Genomic DNA, 15741 nt, shown 5'->3' with positions numbered 1-15741 from the left:
ACACACACACACACACACACACACACACACACACACACACACACACACACACACACACACACACGCAAGATCTCCCCAAAGGCTTTCACCGAGCAGAGATAATAATAAAAATATATTTATATAAATATCACACTTAGAAATTACATGCCAAAAATCTAAACTTCATTTTTTTATTTAGGCATACACTAACTTCAAATAAGGAGTTTATTCACAACAGGTGTGTTGTGTCCTTGTTCCCTAATAAATCCTGATTTAAGGCATTCTATGCTCAACAGCTACATATAGACTATTTCTGTAGCTGATTTACAAAATGTGGAACCACGCATAAATGATGGGTCAAAATGATTGCCTCTTGCTTTTAATAATATTAACGGTATTGATACTATTTTATTTTACACAATTTGGGGCTGATATACAGGCAAAACAGCACATGGATCCAATCCTACACATTCAAGATGACACTGTGTGATTAAAGAGAGTGGAGATTGGAGAGGAGAAGGTGAAATGAGCAGAAAGCGCAGAAAAAGAAGGGAGAAAGGAGGTGTCATGGTTGGATGGACAAAGTCCTTCACACTGATAAAAATCCAACTCCGGACAGACAAACTCTGTGTCACACTGATTATAGTTAGAGCATTCTGCTTTCACTTTGCTCTCTTGTCTCTCTTCCTGATGATGATCGCCTCTCTCACCCTGCCTGTCGCAGACACATTTATTTGATCGGGGCACCTCATCGTCAGCTGTCCCAGACCCTAACACAGTTTTCAAACAGGCTTGATTTTGTCGTAGCCAAAATCTGAATGCGCTTGTAGTAGGGACACCTTGGAAACGTGTCTGAGACAAGAAAACAGCAGTATCCGATGAGAGCACACAGGACACACACATACACACTCGGCATCATATCATTAGTATATCAAATGTATAATGTTAGTCATGAAACAAACTTCATAGAGAATGAAAATGATATGATAATATGAAGACGGGACAGTAGTTTTACATTTTTCCATGATTAAAAAAAACTGAACCTTAAAAGGAAACACTGGCATTGAAACTTGAGAAAAAACTGATGATTGTTAATGAAAAACCCATCAGAATTAAAAAAGAAAAACGTAAAATAAATAATTCAGTGGAACTTGTTTCAGTAACGATGTTTACTTTTTCTATGCAAATATTATTTCCCATGCCAATATCTAAAGTCACTGTCCTGTCATCATACTCTTGGTGCAGCAGGGGGAGGTGAGGTGAGCTGTTTATATATCTCATGTCTCAGTACAGCACTTTTATAAGTGCAGGAAATTGATCATGAATTTAGTTGCAGCCAGGAGCGATATTACAATTACCAGCACTCCCTACCACCATCTGTTTTTTAATATTTTCTTAGTTTAGTTATTTAAGTTGAAGAACGAATTTACACAAGGAAAACATTTTGGATGGGAAATGAGTGAATGCAACTCTGTCTCCTGAAAATGAAACTGTATTTGCAATTGTGTTTTTTAGGGTATTTTCTCCATAATTACAGTGGCAGTTTAAAACATATGGTTAACATTGTGAATTGAACTTTTTGGTTAGTTTCTGGAAAAGATCCTGGTTTGGGTTGAAATAAGTATGTTTTTTATTTACCTAGGTTTAGTATGTGTATGCTTCACACAGTATACGAACAGCGTGTTCCTTGGTTTAAGTCTTTAGTTTAACCCCCCCCCATGTATTTATGCAGACTTTAGTTTATAAACGTATCTGATCTAGTGACTGTTATAATAAAGCATTTTCATAATAATCAAATAATTTAAGGACCCATCTTGTTTGTTTGAGGATGTGGGCATTGTCATCAGGATATAAATGTTTCATCATAGGACAAAGGTCATCGCTAAGAATACCAGCTCAGTAACTAGGATAAATGTTGGCAATGTACATTTTCTCTAAACCACATATAAGTTGAATTTGCACATTTTTGCTTCGAGTGACAGGCAGAACAAGTGACGTCATATACTGAGCGATTAATGAAGTAACGTGGTAGTGTGTATAAAAAGCAACAAAGTCCAGTGAGGACGGGTGGACGAGTCAAACAAACACAGAGCTTTCACCCCTGAGACCACTGTTTGTTTCCGAAACCAAAAATTGTTGTTGATTTTACACATGTACTCTAATGTTTTTACGTTAACACGTTGAAAGCTAATTAACGGTGGTTGATATCTAATCAGGCTAGTTCTGTGATTACGGTTGTCACATTATCATTTTTAAAACAAACCACTAACTTTTTTTAAACCTAACCAAGTAGTTTATTTGCCGCAACCTAACCAAGCTAAACCTAACCTTGTTTCATAATGTTAACCATGTAGCATTGTGTGTCATGCATGCTTAATATGAAACACATTATTTTGGGTTCAGAAATGTCAACACTCAAAGTATCCGTGGTTGGCAGAAACATACAATTCCAACATTTTACTGCTTACTGGGTTGATAATAGTTTTTGTTTTGTTGTGATCCTTTCCTGTAAGAGAACAAGTGAACCCAAAATAATACCATTTCCTTTAAATTTCAGCCCCACGAATGTGTTTAGACAGACGACACGAACAAGTCATAAAGGTAGGAAAGCTAAATGATGGCATCTAATGGGCAGGTGAGGCCTGGCAGTGTTTGTAGCCACGGGGAAGGTTATTACACAAATAAGCCGCAGCAGATTAAAGGAGAACTTTGATAAGAAAAGTAGAAAATAGCAAAAGCAGATTTTGAACATCTGGATTTTGCAAATGTCTGTGCTCACAAATCCATTTGACTTGAAAACAGAATTATTTCAGTGCTTGTTCAATAGATTGAATGAACCTCCATGCTCTGCTCATTAGATCTGAAAGCAGTGAAGAAAGAGGAGGAGATGAGTGCAGGGGTGAGGAGGTGCTGCTGGCAGTAATGTGTCTGCTGTTGTGAGCAAAATTCCTAATGAAACGCTCTCTTCTTCAATAATCAGACACATGGAGTTTCCTTCATCTGGAAACTGTTAGAAACACAAACGCATGGCGCTTCATGGAATTTTCAACAGACACACTAATGCAGCACACACACACACACACACACACACACACACACACACACACACACATACACAACATCAGCTCTCACAGTAATTACACAGTTTCAGAGAGCGCCGGGGCTCAAAACGCTGTTTAACAAATCAATTTGAGAATGCTTACCTTGTAGAGCTGTATCTATTTGTGTGTGTTTGTGTGTGTGAGTGCGGACACTTCCCTGAGCTGATCCATTAAGGCTATAACAAAGAGCTGTGCTTGGCCGCGCTGCTGGAAATGTGTAATTGGAAGGATAGCTAAGGGCCGACACACACAAATACACTTTATTGATCCACAGCATCTCCCATATAGTGCCTCCAGCTAACACACACACAGCAAGGGGTTATACTGACTTTACTCCTATTCTGTTGCCATCAGTGGCAGTTTATCAAGCAATCAATAGTCTTTTATTTTCTCATATCTTTAAATGGACGAATATCCTGAATATGATTTTTACAACAGCGGTGGAGGAATGTGATGGAAAAGAAGGGTGAGGAGGAAGGGGAGACGGAAGGAAAGATGGAAAAGGACGAAGAGAAACAAGGCAAGGCAAGGAAGCGAACAGGTCGAGAGGGGAAAGTGGAACCTTTCAATGGAAGAGAAAGGAAAGAAAACCAGTTACAAAGGGGAAAAGAAAGGTAAGTAATATGGAGAGAGGAGGTGTGAAGAGGTGAAAAAGAGAGTTTAGATACAGATGTTGGACCACCGCCAGTAGGCAGAAAGCCGCCGGTTGACCCGAGCACCATTTGCATGTTAAGTGGTGTCAATCTGCATTGATTCCCACCCAAATTAAATGCAGTGGGCTTCAATAGAGCCCGTGCTTTACAAGGGCCTTCTCACTGCTACATCCAGCCTATTGGATTCAGATTAACAGGCTCAGTATGGCCGCACACTGAGCAACTTATCTTTAATTAAAATCACTTTTCAGGATCCACTGGACTGGATTGAGCTGGACTGGAATGGGCTGAATGTTGACTGGACCGGAGTGGGCTGAACCTGGACTGGAGCTGTCTGGGCTGGGTTGGACCGGAGAAGAACCTGCATTGTATGCCGCATAAGGGGCCATTAATCATGAGCAATACCAATTGATTCAATAATACAAAATTCAAACTTGATCTGGGAAACAAGGAGGATCAAGACAAGCAAAATTCAAAACTAAGGCGACAGGGTCAATTTTTAAGCTAATATGGACGAGATGAATAATGGAAAGTTAATGAACTGACTCCATCAGCTGATGATGTTTCAGACAAATTCTCCCTAAAATAGAGCAGGCAAATGCTCTTTACCAAGGTCACACTTTGTTGGTGACTCCACTTGCTATTTTGGTTTACGTACTGTATGTGCAGCAGGGCATAGTGAAAAAGGGCTGGGTGAAGTGGAATATATTAGAGGGTGTGAGTAATAAATCCACTCAGCCAGTCACATGGTCTCATGCACTGTGAAACAACTGAGCCAATCACAGGGAGGCAACGACAGCCCAACATATCTCGAGAAAATCGTGTTGTTGTCAGGGTGGTGCATAACACCTGCACTCAGAGTATCTCAAGACATAAATGGTCACATCATTTTAGCAAAATGTGACACAGCAACGTTTAACACCATGATGCATTTAAAGAATAAAACATTAAGCATCAGTTTTGCTGAAAAGAAAGTTAGAAAGGAGGCAATGACACACAGGATTAATGAGCTTCAGTAATCTAATGTCTCCTGCATAAAAAAGCAGAATGATAAGTTATAACCCACCAGTGTGATGTTGTAAAAGTGTGTGTGGTTACTCCGTAGCAGCCTGGTGTCATGTGCATGTAATTAAATTAAGGAAAACACAGTGCGTATTAGCTCTGCGTTCCTAAGTGTCTATTCACCAATCAGAGGCTGCAGATTTTATCAATATAACCTGCTGCATTCAGACAGATGCAGGGATTTAATAAACTGAAGGAGAAGCTTTTCATTCAGTATAAGCATTGACTGTATATAAAAAGTAGAAGTAGTCTTCGTGATGTCAGCCATTAGTTTGAAGACTTCGATTTTGAAGCCTTGAGATGGACATCTTGGCCGTCGCCATATTTTTTGTGGAACCACTGAGCGGAAGTGACCATGTTTGGACAGTGGAGGAGTGACACCTTGGTATAGTTGTCCTATACAGCTCTGGTAGCCAACTGTTTAAAGAAGATTTGACAGTAGAGATTGAGACCATAAACTCAAGTTTACAATGTTTACTGAGTGAATAAATAAAAAGTAGAGTCATTTTCTCATCAAATTCAAAAATCTGACTTCTTTTTTGAAACCAGAGAAGTTGCCCCCTGACAACCATAAGAGAGAATGCAAGTTTAAGGCAATGGTTTCAATTTTCAAAACCGTAGGTTGACACCTAGTATAAAGCAACAGCAGTCACATATACGGTAAGAATCACTCCTATTTAATCATCTATCAATGCGGACAGATTTTCAGTCCTTTAATTAGAGGATCGGCGGTTTGATGGCTGGTTCCGCTAGTCCATGTCGATGTATCCTTGGGCAAGACACTTAACCCAAAATTGCTCCCGCAGGCATTGCCAGCATGTGTAAATGGGTAGTAATGTTAGTTAGTCCTGATGGGCAGGTGGCACCTTGCATGGTAGCCCCTGCCATCAGTGTATGAATGTGTGTGTATGGCTGAATGATGACATGTAGTGTAAAAGCGCTTTGAGTGTGCAGAACACTAGAAAAAGCACTATACAAGTACAAGTTCATTTACCATTTATTTTTTGCATTCAGACTGAACATCGGCATTGTGTCTTGCAATATTATTCAATATGGACCAAAAGGATTGGATTGCTGCATAACACACCTCATTTAGCTGGACACAACTGAGCTTAAATGGACTGGGTTCCGCTGACAAGGCAATCAAACCATATTGTAACAAATGGCTGCCGGTAAGAAAGGAAAATGCATTCAGTGATCTACCCTTTTATATTAAATGGAAAATGTTCAGCAATAATTAAGAGAATTATGTCATTTGTAGTGCCAAATCATTGGAAAATGGGACAGAGGTGATTTTAAGTGGACTAGCTGTTTTCCTAAAGGGGCTTCTGTTATAAATGATACTGCAGGAGACTGCATTGCAGGTCTTTAATTGTCAAACCATGTCTTGCCAGCTTGATAATCCCAGGTTATATCCTCCTGTGTGGACACGTCCCCTCAGAATCATTGTGACTGGCAGTCATCCATCAGATGAGTCAGATTCAGCTAAGGACAGAATAAATCCTAACAGCTCTGGGAGAGGGAACGGTGTGCTTTCGTTTAACAAACGGTAAAAGACTAGATATTTGACCAAGTTGGGTTGAACTGTTTCAACCATTAATCCCCATTAAGATTAGAGGTGAAGTCCTGTCCAATTTTTTGGTATAGTGTTTTCAGTGACACCCAAATCTTGAAGGATGAAGGACAAACAAGTATAATTGTAAGATGTAGTGTATTTAATACAGTAAAATGGTCTCTGGGACAGATAAGGCTCAAAGAACCAATATAATTAAATATAAGAGTGATAGATTGTGAAGAAACAAGACGGAAGAATGGGTCATAAATAGGCGTCTGAGGAGAAACTTAGGGTACAGACAGACCTTGCTAAAGACCCCTGATTATACTGCAAGCCTGGTTTTATTAAGAACCGGCTGTGAACTCGAAGGGTGTAGGCACTGCTCATGCTCATGAGGTCATTAATGCTTCAACGATCTGAAGAATGATGTAAAAGTAAATTCAGAACTTTACAGGAAACCATTGTTGTAAGGCTTGTGTGTGTGATGCATTATTGCTGCTCCTCATACAGCTGCATTTGTTACTAGGTGGAGAGAGGAAATTGAAGAATGCAATTATCTTTGATGGTTTCATTGGGTTTTATGGGGACGTACAACTAGGTATCATCTGCATAAAGGTCTATGCAAAACAAGTCTGTATTTTTTGTATTGGTATTTTTATATATATTTACAATACTAATACTTAAATAAATGGAAAGCACTGGTCCCAAGCAGGACTAATTAATGAATGACTTTAGCAAGTGGCTATCGTTAGCTGCCTAGTGCACAATCACTACTGTCTAATCTTTTGTACAGCCTTTGTTTTGTTATCGTCCCCAATTCCAAACTGTTCTGCAATCACCTTCCACAATCCATCTTAACATTTTCCATCTCTGTTTTCTTTACTCTGTTTGTCTGGGAGATGAAGTGAATCAGCTTATGAGATGCCATTTAGATGATGATGTTTTTATGTACCGTGGCTGTGAGTGGTAAACAACTCTCTAAAAGCATTTGACGGTAATGAAAGAGTGCAGAGAATCAGTATGCAATTAATATTTTCGTTATGAATGACATGACTGGAAGGAGAGGTGCTTTTTGAGAAAAGGAATAAGCCAAGGACTCATACCTGAGGAGCCCCAAAAATAAGAGTAGCTGACATTAAGGCAGTGTTTATATGTCATATCCAGGGGCAGGATGTCACTTACAGTAGAAGCAGAAGAATTGCTGTCAATGTCATAGGTGTGAGTTCCTTAACCCCTTAATATTTTTTCTGATAATCATTGTAGCATGTGCTGGAACGTATTAAGGGCTTTACGCATAGGGTGCGTAGTGAATAAACTTCAGAAATGCGAAATACTGCACATTTATTGCATCAAAGATATTCACACAGCAGCGATCTAAATTTGTGACAGTTGCAACACTTGTTCAGGGTAGGAATAGATTTGCACAGGCAGAGGACCAAATACCGGGATCATTTTGACCGAGAGCAGTGTCTGGCAGTCTGTCTGAGGTAAATTGTTGTATAGCCTAAACTGCTTTAAGCTTTTTAACCTAATGCCTATTTCTTTTAGCTTTTTAGTCTAATGCCTAGTTATCCAGTGTATTTGTCTCGGACTTTTACTGTGAGACAGAAGAATGATGGGAGTGGCTCTAGCATACGCTGCCTTTGACAAGGTCAAAAGGAGTAATGAAGTTTGCTGACTCTGTTTGGACCAAGGAGCCTCTGTGTTGTTGTCAAGGTTTTCAATTAAATTAAATTAAATTCAATTCAATTTATTTTTAAAGCCCAAAATCACAAAACAAAAATTTGACTCAGAGGGCTTAACAATCTGTACTCATACAACATCCTCTGTCCCAGGTCCCTCCCATCGGAACAGGAAAAACTAATTATAACAGCATCAGTGGATGAAATAGAATAATACTGATAATTAAAGCTGCAAGCTGCATTGATCCAGCCCTCGCATCTTTGCGCACGTCGAGGGTACTGGCAGGACTCTGCTTGACATGGCCATGCATGTCTGTATCTACCAGCCACTCCATGCTTGAGTTAGACAGTATTTCCTGCGTGGACCTAGAGTGGCCAAGTCATTTTGCCAGGTCCTAAGCCTCGAATGTTTTGAATGTAACTTGGAATACAATCATAAATGTAATCCTTTAAAGATCGACAAATAACTGAATGTGTGTGAATGTTCAAAAGTGTAACATAACAGACACCACGTAATCTCAAAACTGACCGTTTGTTTGTACAGTTAGGCCTGACATTCGCTGCTGATTGACTCAAAGCGGGATGAGTCAAGGATACATGGCAGAATGAATACTTCAATGTGCAAATTTTTTTTTTTGCAGAGAAATATGTTTAGGCAAAGAGGTGAGCCCATGTAGTATAATCTATAATATGAAATAGGCTGGGCGCAGTTTGATTGTATTAAACAAACTTCACGTCGCATTAAATTAGTGATTTGAAAACTATCTTATCCTATATTTGCTTTCCAAAAACCTTACTTTGCAATTAATTAGTAAATTTTGATCTGTTGAGGTAAGAAGTTGATCTGATATGTTCCCTGGTTGAATTTTGTCTAAGCACAACTTGACGCTAAAAACAGCATTAAAAACATAAGATAACTACATTTAGGACTTTGAATATGTGTTGAAAGTTTAATTGTGTATCGAGCATATATAATCCCTCAAAAACATGTTCGTTTTTCATGGCGTAGAATGCGTTGCCATAGCAACGGTGTTAAGCGAAAGGTCAAAAGCTTCGTTGGCTGGCATTATGAATATCTTACATTTGTGTGTAACGAATTTGGTAACAAAGTTGGATCTGGTTTACCTACTAAAGTGGCAAGCCAAAGAATAGAGACTGTAACTTCCTGTTACTAGTAGGTGGCGCTATGACCATGATTCAAAATTGGACTGTAGATGTCTTGCAGCTCTCTAGTTGGTTAATAGGGTACAATAAGCTCTTTAAGATATGATGTTGCCTGCCAAATTAGGGCTTTGTAGGTGAGGAGTAGAATTTTCATTCTCTTCTTGGTTTAACAGGGAGCCAGTGCAGAGAAGCTAATACAGAGTAGTATGATTTATTTCCTTAGTTTTTGTTAGTAAACATATTACAGAATTCTGGATCAACTGGAGAGATTTAAGAGATTTATTAGAGCAGCCTGATAATAAGGAATTGTAGTAATCTAATCTAGTAGTAACAAATGCATGAACTAGTTTTTCTAAATCGCTTTGAGACAGGATGTGCCTGATTTTTTAAATGTCACATAGGTGGAAGTCCTTGAAATTTGTTTTATCTGGGAGTTAAAGGACATATCCTGATCAAAGATAATTCAGATATTCTTAACGGTAGTGCTGGATGCCAGGGCAATGCCATCTAGAGAAACTATATCATTAGATAGTTGATTTTGAAAGTATTCTGGGCCAAGTAGAATAATAAGGTCACCAAGGTTTTTATGTCCTTAAGGCATGCTTTAAGTTTCGCAAACTGGTTGATTTTGTCTGGCTTGATAAATCGATATAAATAGGTATCGTCTGCATAATATGGAGTGTTTTCTATGTAAACTTTAAATCTAGTATTAAAACAGCTTGGTGTGTTTTATTTAATGCCAATCAAATGTTCTAGTCTCTCTAATAGGATGTGATGGTCAATGCAGCACTAAGGTCTGGAGACAAGTCCTTTGTCTGATGCAACTAGAAGGTCAATCATTTTCACCAGTGCTGTCTCTGTGCTATGACGCACTCTAAATCCTGACTAAAAGTCCTTAGATAAACAATTGTTTTGGAGAAAGTCACACAACTGATTTATATCCACTTTCTCAGAGATTTTAGAGAGGAAGGGAAGGTTAGATATAGGTCTATAGTTAACCAACAACTCTTGATCAAGAGTGGCTTTCTTAATAAGAGGTTTAATTACAGCTACTTTAGAGGACTGTGGTACATGGCCTGTTAGTAAGGACATATTGATAATATCTACTAAAGAGGTGCTAACTAAAGGTAAAACTTCTTTAAGAAGACTAGTCAGGCTCGGGTCTAAGAGACAGGTAGATGGTTTAGATTGTTGAAAGTCAATTTGTGAAGGTTGATGGGAGAAAGCCCTTTTAGAGATATCAGGTTTTACAGCTGTTTCTAATGTTACTCTAATTGTCTATAGGAATACACGGCTCAACAGAGCTGTGACTCTGTCAGCCTGGCTACAGTGCTGAAGAGAACCCTGGGGTTGTTCTTATTTTGATCTGTTAATGATGAATAAAAGGCTGTTCTGGATATACCGAGGGCCTTCTTTATGACTATTTATCACCAGACTAACCGTTATTCTTCCAATTTGGTGGAACGCCATATCCTTTCAAGTTTTCACGTTGTTTGCTTTAATTAGCAGGTTTAATGTTTATACCATGTAGCAAACTCCCTTTGTTTTATTAGCTTTTTTTTAGAGTGGCAATAGAGTCTAGTGTCATTCGCAGTGAGCCTGTAGCATTATCGACAAGGTGGTCAATCTGGGACGGACCAAAGTTAGCATAGGAGTCCTCTGTTATATTGAGACATGGTATTGATTTAAATGCAGATGGAATCCTTTCTTTAAATTTAGCTAAAGCACTATCATTTAGACATCTAGTGTATTCCATTATCAACATCCACATGCATATTAAAATCACTGTTAATAATTACTTAATCTGTTTTGAGGACTAAACTTGAGAACTCTAAAATGTTCGATAGTAATTCAGAATACGGAACTGGGGTTACACAATAACAAATAGAATTGGCAGTAGTGTTCCCAGGTTGGGTGTGAAAAACTAAGAAAAAGGCTTTCAAACGAGTTATAACTTAATTTAAGTTTAGGGTTTATTAATAGGCTAATGACAAAAACAACAGTTCAAAAAAATATATTGAAGTGCAAATAAATCAAATGAAAAAAAGGCCCCCTCTGAATAAAGGCTTTGATTTGGGTGTGATCTATTTTAGAGATGAGAACTGCCTTTTGGTTTCATTCATGAGCAGCGCTTCCTGAATCACACACTTAACCGTTGGTGTAGCTGGTGTATGCTGTGGTATGGCGCATACTAATTCATGTTTATACGGTTAATGTGTGGTGCATCACTGAGAAGACTAATTCTTGGCAGGTAATTGAAGGAGTCCGTCTCATTAGCGCGTCCCTGTGATCAGGGCAAGATAATTAATTAGGAGAGATCTGGAGTAGCCATTGCAGAGTCGAGGCATGGGGTGTGTTTGTGTGTGTGTGTGTGTGTGTGGTGGATAAATGAGTCGTACGTTGTGCCACAACACTGTTAGCTGGCGCAGGGGCAAATTCTGTGATCCTAGCTTACACACACTCACACACACACACACAGACATGACCATACATAAATCTCAAGTCAAGCGTTGAGAGGATATAATGGGCAGCATCTGATTACTGCCACTAATTAACAAAACACACACACACACACGCACACACACACACACACACACAGTAATATCACACAGTGTCTCTCTCATCATCATTCTGTCATCGTTAGAGCTCTGGCTGCATGATCTCTGTCATTTAAAATGTTAATGGTTCCACTAAAACTAAAGTTCCCTTTAGGGAGTGTCTCAGCTTACACACATTGCTTCAATCAACAGTGAACACACACAGTGCAAATGAATTAAAACACTGCAGTCAGTTTATGATAAATAATGGACCTGATGCACAATCCTGCTTACAGTCAACCAGCTCAACATGTGAAAAAAATGTATGAACAATATTATATGCAACATATATGCAAAAAAAGGCATACTTTAAGCATAAAAATATATGGATCAAAATGACGGTGTAAGTTTTGTGAATTGTAAAATAGATTATGTCTCCCAGGATCCTGAGAAAAATGGCTGATTAAAATGTTTGTCAATGTTAAGTTCATTTCTCGCCTGAAAACATATTCAAACTTAATAAAGTGACATCTTGATTTTGATCAAAGCTTTTTCCTTTAATCAAAATCAAGGAAAAAGTCCAACAATAATACTCCATAACCCTTCCCTTCTATCAAATAAAAATAAATATGTTTACTGTAGCACCTAAACAAAATCTTTACGTTGTGTAATCCATCCTTACTCCGTGATGTTCACTGAGTTAAACTTATTTTGTGGTGAGGTCTTACATGCTTTTCTTTTCTTCAACCCATATTCAGCTGTGATTTAATGTGGAGGTAGACAGAGTGAAAGTTAACTCACTGAAAACGATTTTTCTTTTTAATTCCAACAAAGAGCTAAAGTGGCCCTATTATGCTTTTCCACTATTTCCCTCTTCTTTGGTGTGTTATATATTTTTTTTGTACATGTAAAAGGTCTGTAGAGTGTAAAACCTGAAGTCCACGCCTAAAGGGAGTTACACTCCCCCTCAGAATCACTGCTCCTGAGCTGCCTGAAACGGCTCGATTGAATTCTCTCCTTCACTTCCGTAACTTTATGAGGTCACAATGTAACAGAAGTGAAGTATAACTCCTTCCGGCTAGTTTGGCCCGCCCTCAAACAACAAAACTCTTCCTCCGGAGCTTCAGCTGAAATGTGAAATGTTGACCAATCACAACAGAGTGGGCTTGCTGACCAATCAGAGCAGACTTTGCTTTCTGGAGGGAGGAGCAAGCAATACAACGGAGCATTTCAGAGAGAAGGTGAGAAGAGGTGCTGCAGGACAACCAGGATGAGAAAAACAAGGCGGATTATGAGCATTAACGCATGTAAACATGTTGTAACTGTAACTTGAGATAAAAATACCCGGAAAATAGCATATAAGGGCCTGTTTCACAACCAACAACACAAAAAGCACATTGAGTACATCATAAAATTAGCCATCATTTTATATAATCATCATTCCATAACAGTGGTAATGATGATTGTGATGATGATAATCAGGACTAACTAACAGGCTGTGCCTGAATGGTTAGTTAGTCCAGATGGGCAGGTTGCACTTTGCATGGTAGCCCCTGTCATCACCTTTTTATTATGGAGTGGGATCAGGGATTTATGGTATAGTTGTTGGAAAATGCACACATACTGTAATCTGTGTCTGTGATAACTTGGCATGCGTTGATACATTTGTCGCTTCGGCTGTGGTTGTGTGTCTCTTTGCGTGTGTCTACGCAAGAGCATGAGCTTGTGTTGTGGGCGATGAAAAAATATTTGCTTTGCTAGCTTATCTTGGCTACATGTACTTACATAGAGGTAAACAGTGAAGACACACATAACACAAACAGACAGGTCTAATAACAGGGCTAGTTTAATGAACTTTTCTGTTGATAGGAAACATGCAGTTTCCACTACATACACGCATACACAGTGTCTTTTTAAAATAACCTTCCAACGTAGGTTAACTTTGCTTTTTAGATTTACTACCTCAACAAAAATACTTGATTAGGTTAATGACAAAGTGGTGGTTTGGAATAAAATAAATCTTATTATGTTAAAAAAACATGATTTTTACAAACCGCAACTACTAGTTGTAGGTTTTTTTAATTTATTTTTTATTGCAAATATTCCAAAACTTCCTGTATTCATTATGTGGTGCTAGATAACTCACACAAACAAGCATAATACTTTTCTATATCAAGTGTAGTATATCAGATGCTGTTGGTCACATAATGCTGTTTTCCTTTCGGCAGAAGGTGACGCTTTGACAGTAAGTGAAAATATGCTTGTTGACATCCTCAGACCATACCTTATATCAAGTATGTAAAGTTTGGTGCAGATTCAAGCAAGTCCAGTGGAGTTACATCAGCTAGTTTAATGGAGAATCACCACCATGCATGAAACGAAAAGATTTTGATAACTTTTAATCACAAAGGTCTTTACATTGTACTGACCAAATTTGAAGTGGATCTGATGATTTCTCTAGGAGTTTGTTAAAGTACAATGCCCGGAAATGATGAAAAATGCCTAAAAATACAGAAAAAGACCAGATTACTGTAGCGGCCCATAGTGCCGGTATGTTACAGGATGTGAGCCGAAATACTATGCAAATTTCATGATGATAGGCCAAACGGTTTTCAAGTTACGTTCATTGGTCCATATCTTGTAAACGCAAAGAGATATCAACAAGCTTTTAACAACGTTTGACGATGTTGATCAACTGAACACACATAGAAATTAGGTCATGGCATTTAGGAGGGAGTACGCAAAAATGTGTTTTTAACAAAATTCGAAATGGCGGAAAATCTAGGAGGCGGAGCCTCATGGGCAGTATGCGTGGTTTTTAGAGCAGATGGAACTAGATATGTGTGTAGAATTTCAAGTCAATCGGACATACAAGGTGAGGTCCACGGCCTTTCAAAATTTGAAAATACGCTAGGGGGCGCTGTCGAGCCACTCTGATGCAATAAAATAATATAAGGGAACTACATTTTGGACTTTAAATGTGTGTGGTTATGTTTCAAGCATTTTTAGACCTTTAAAAACACCTTTGTTTTTCATGGCGAAGAACGCGTCGCCACGGTAACGGCGTTGCACGAAACAACAAACTTTTGATAACTTTTAATCACAAAGGTCTTTAGATTGTACTGACCAAAATTTGAGGTGGATCTGATGAATTCCCTAGGAGGAGTTCGTTAAAGTATTGCGCCTGTGAATGGCCGAAAAAGTTGTGAAAATTCACACAAAAATCAAAATGGCTGACTTCCGGTTGGGTTTGGAGCATGGTCCCAAGATACTTTTTTTAAGTCCACATGAGATACATGTGCCTACCAAATCATACATCTAGGTCAAATGTAGCGCTTTTATATTTTATATAGCTTATTTGAAAATTTGTAGGGGGCGTTATCGAGGCAATTTCGAACGGCAAAGCACGAATCTGATACTAAATATTTATTTATATCACCTATTACACGTGTGAAAGATCCATGAGTTTTTGATTATCCCAAGCCAGAGAAAAATCAACTTCCATTTTCATGGCGAACAAAGTGTTGCCACGTCAACAGCATTCTAAGAAAACTAACAATATTCAGGACGGTGCATCAACAAGGTCTTAAGGCTTTCCTTACCAAATTTGAAGTCGATCTGGTTCACTGGCTAAGCGCAATACATCAAAGTATAAAACTTAGAATTTCCTTTTGCCAGTAGGTGGCGCTATGACTTTTTTTTTTGTTGCATGGGAATCTGCTCAGCCCTGAACTGGCATCATGCAAAATCAATTTTGGCCGGATTGGACAATGTACCTTGGAGTTACAACAACTTCCTCTTTCATGGCGATCGGCAAGACCTTGACATGTCAAGGTCCTTGGATCAAAACTTACCATTTTGATAACTTTTGATCATAAAGGTCTTAAGATCATCCTGACCAAATTTGAAGTCGATAATAACTTCTGTAGGAGGAGCTCGTTAAAGTACAATGCCTGAAAATGAACAAATTCCGTGGTTATAGGTCAAATGGTATTTAAGTTATGTGTA

This window comes from Anoplopoma fimbria, chromosome 4 (genome assembly GCF_027596085.1).
Source record: "Anoplopoma fimbria isolate UVic2021 breed Golden Eagle Sablefish chromosome 4, Afim_UVic_2022, whole genome shotgun sequence".
Taxonomy (NCBI): Eukaryota; Metazoa; Chordata; class Actinopteri; order Perciformes; family Anoplopomatidae; genus Anoplopoma; species Anoplopoma fimbria.
This window is presented reverse-complemented; position numbering follows the sequence as displayed.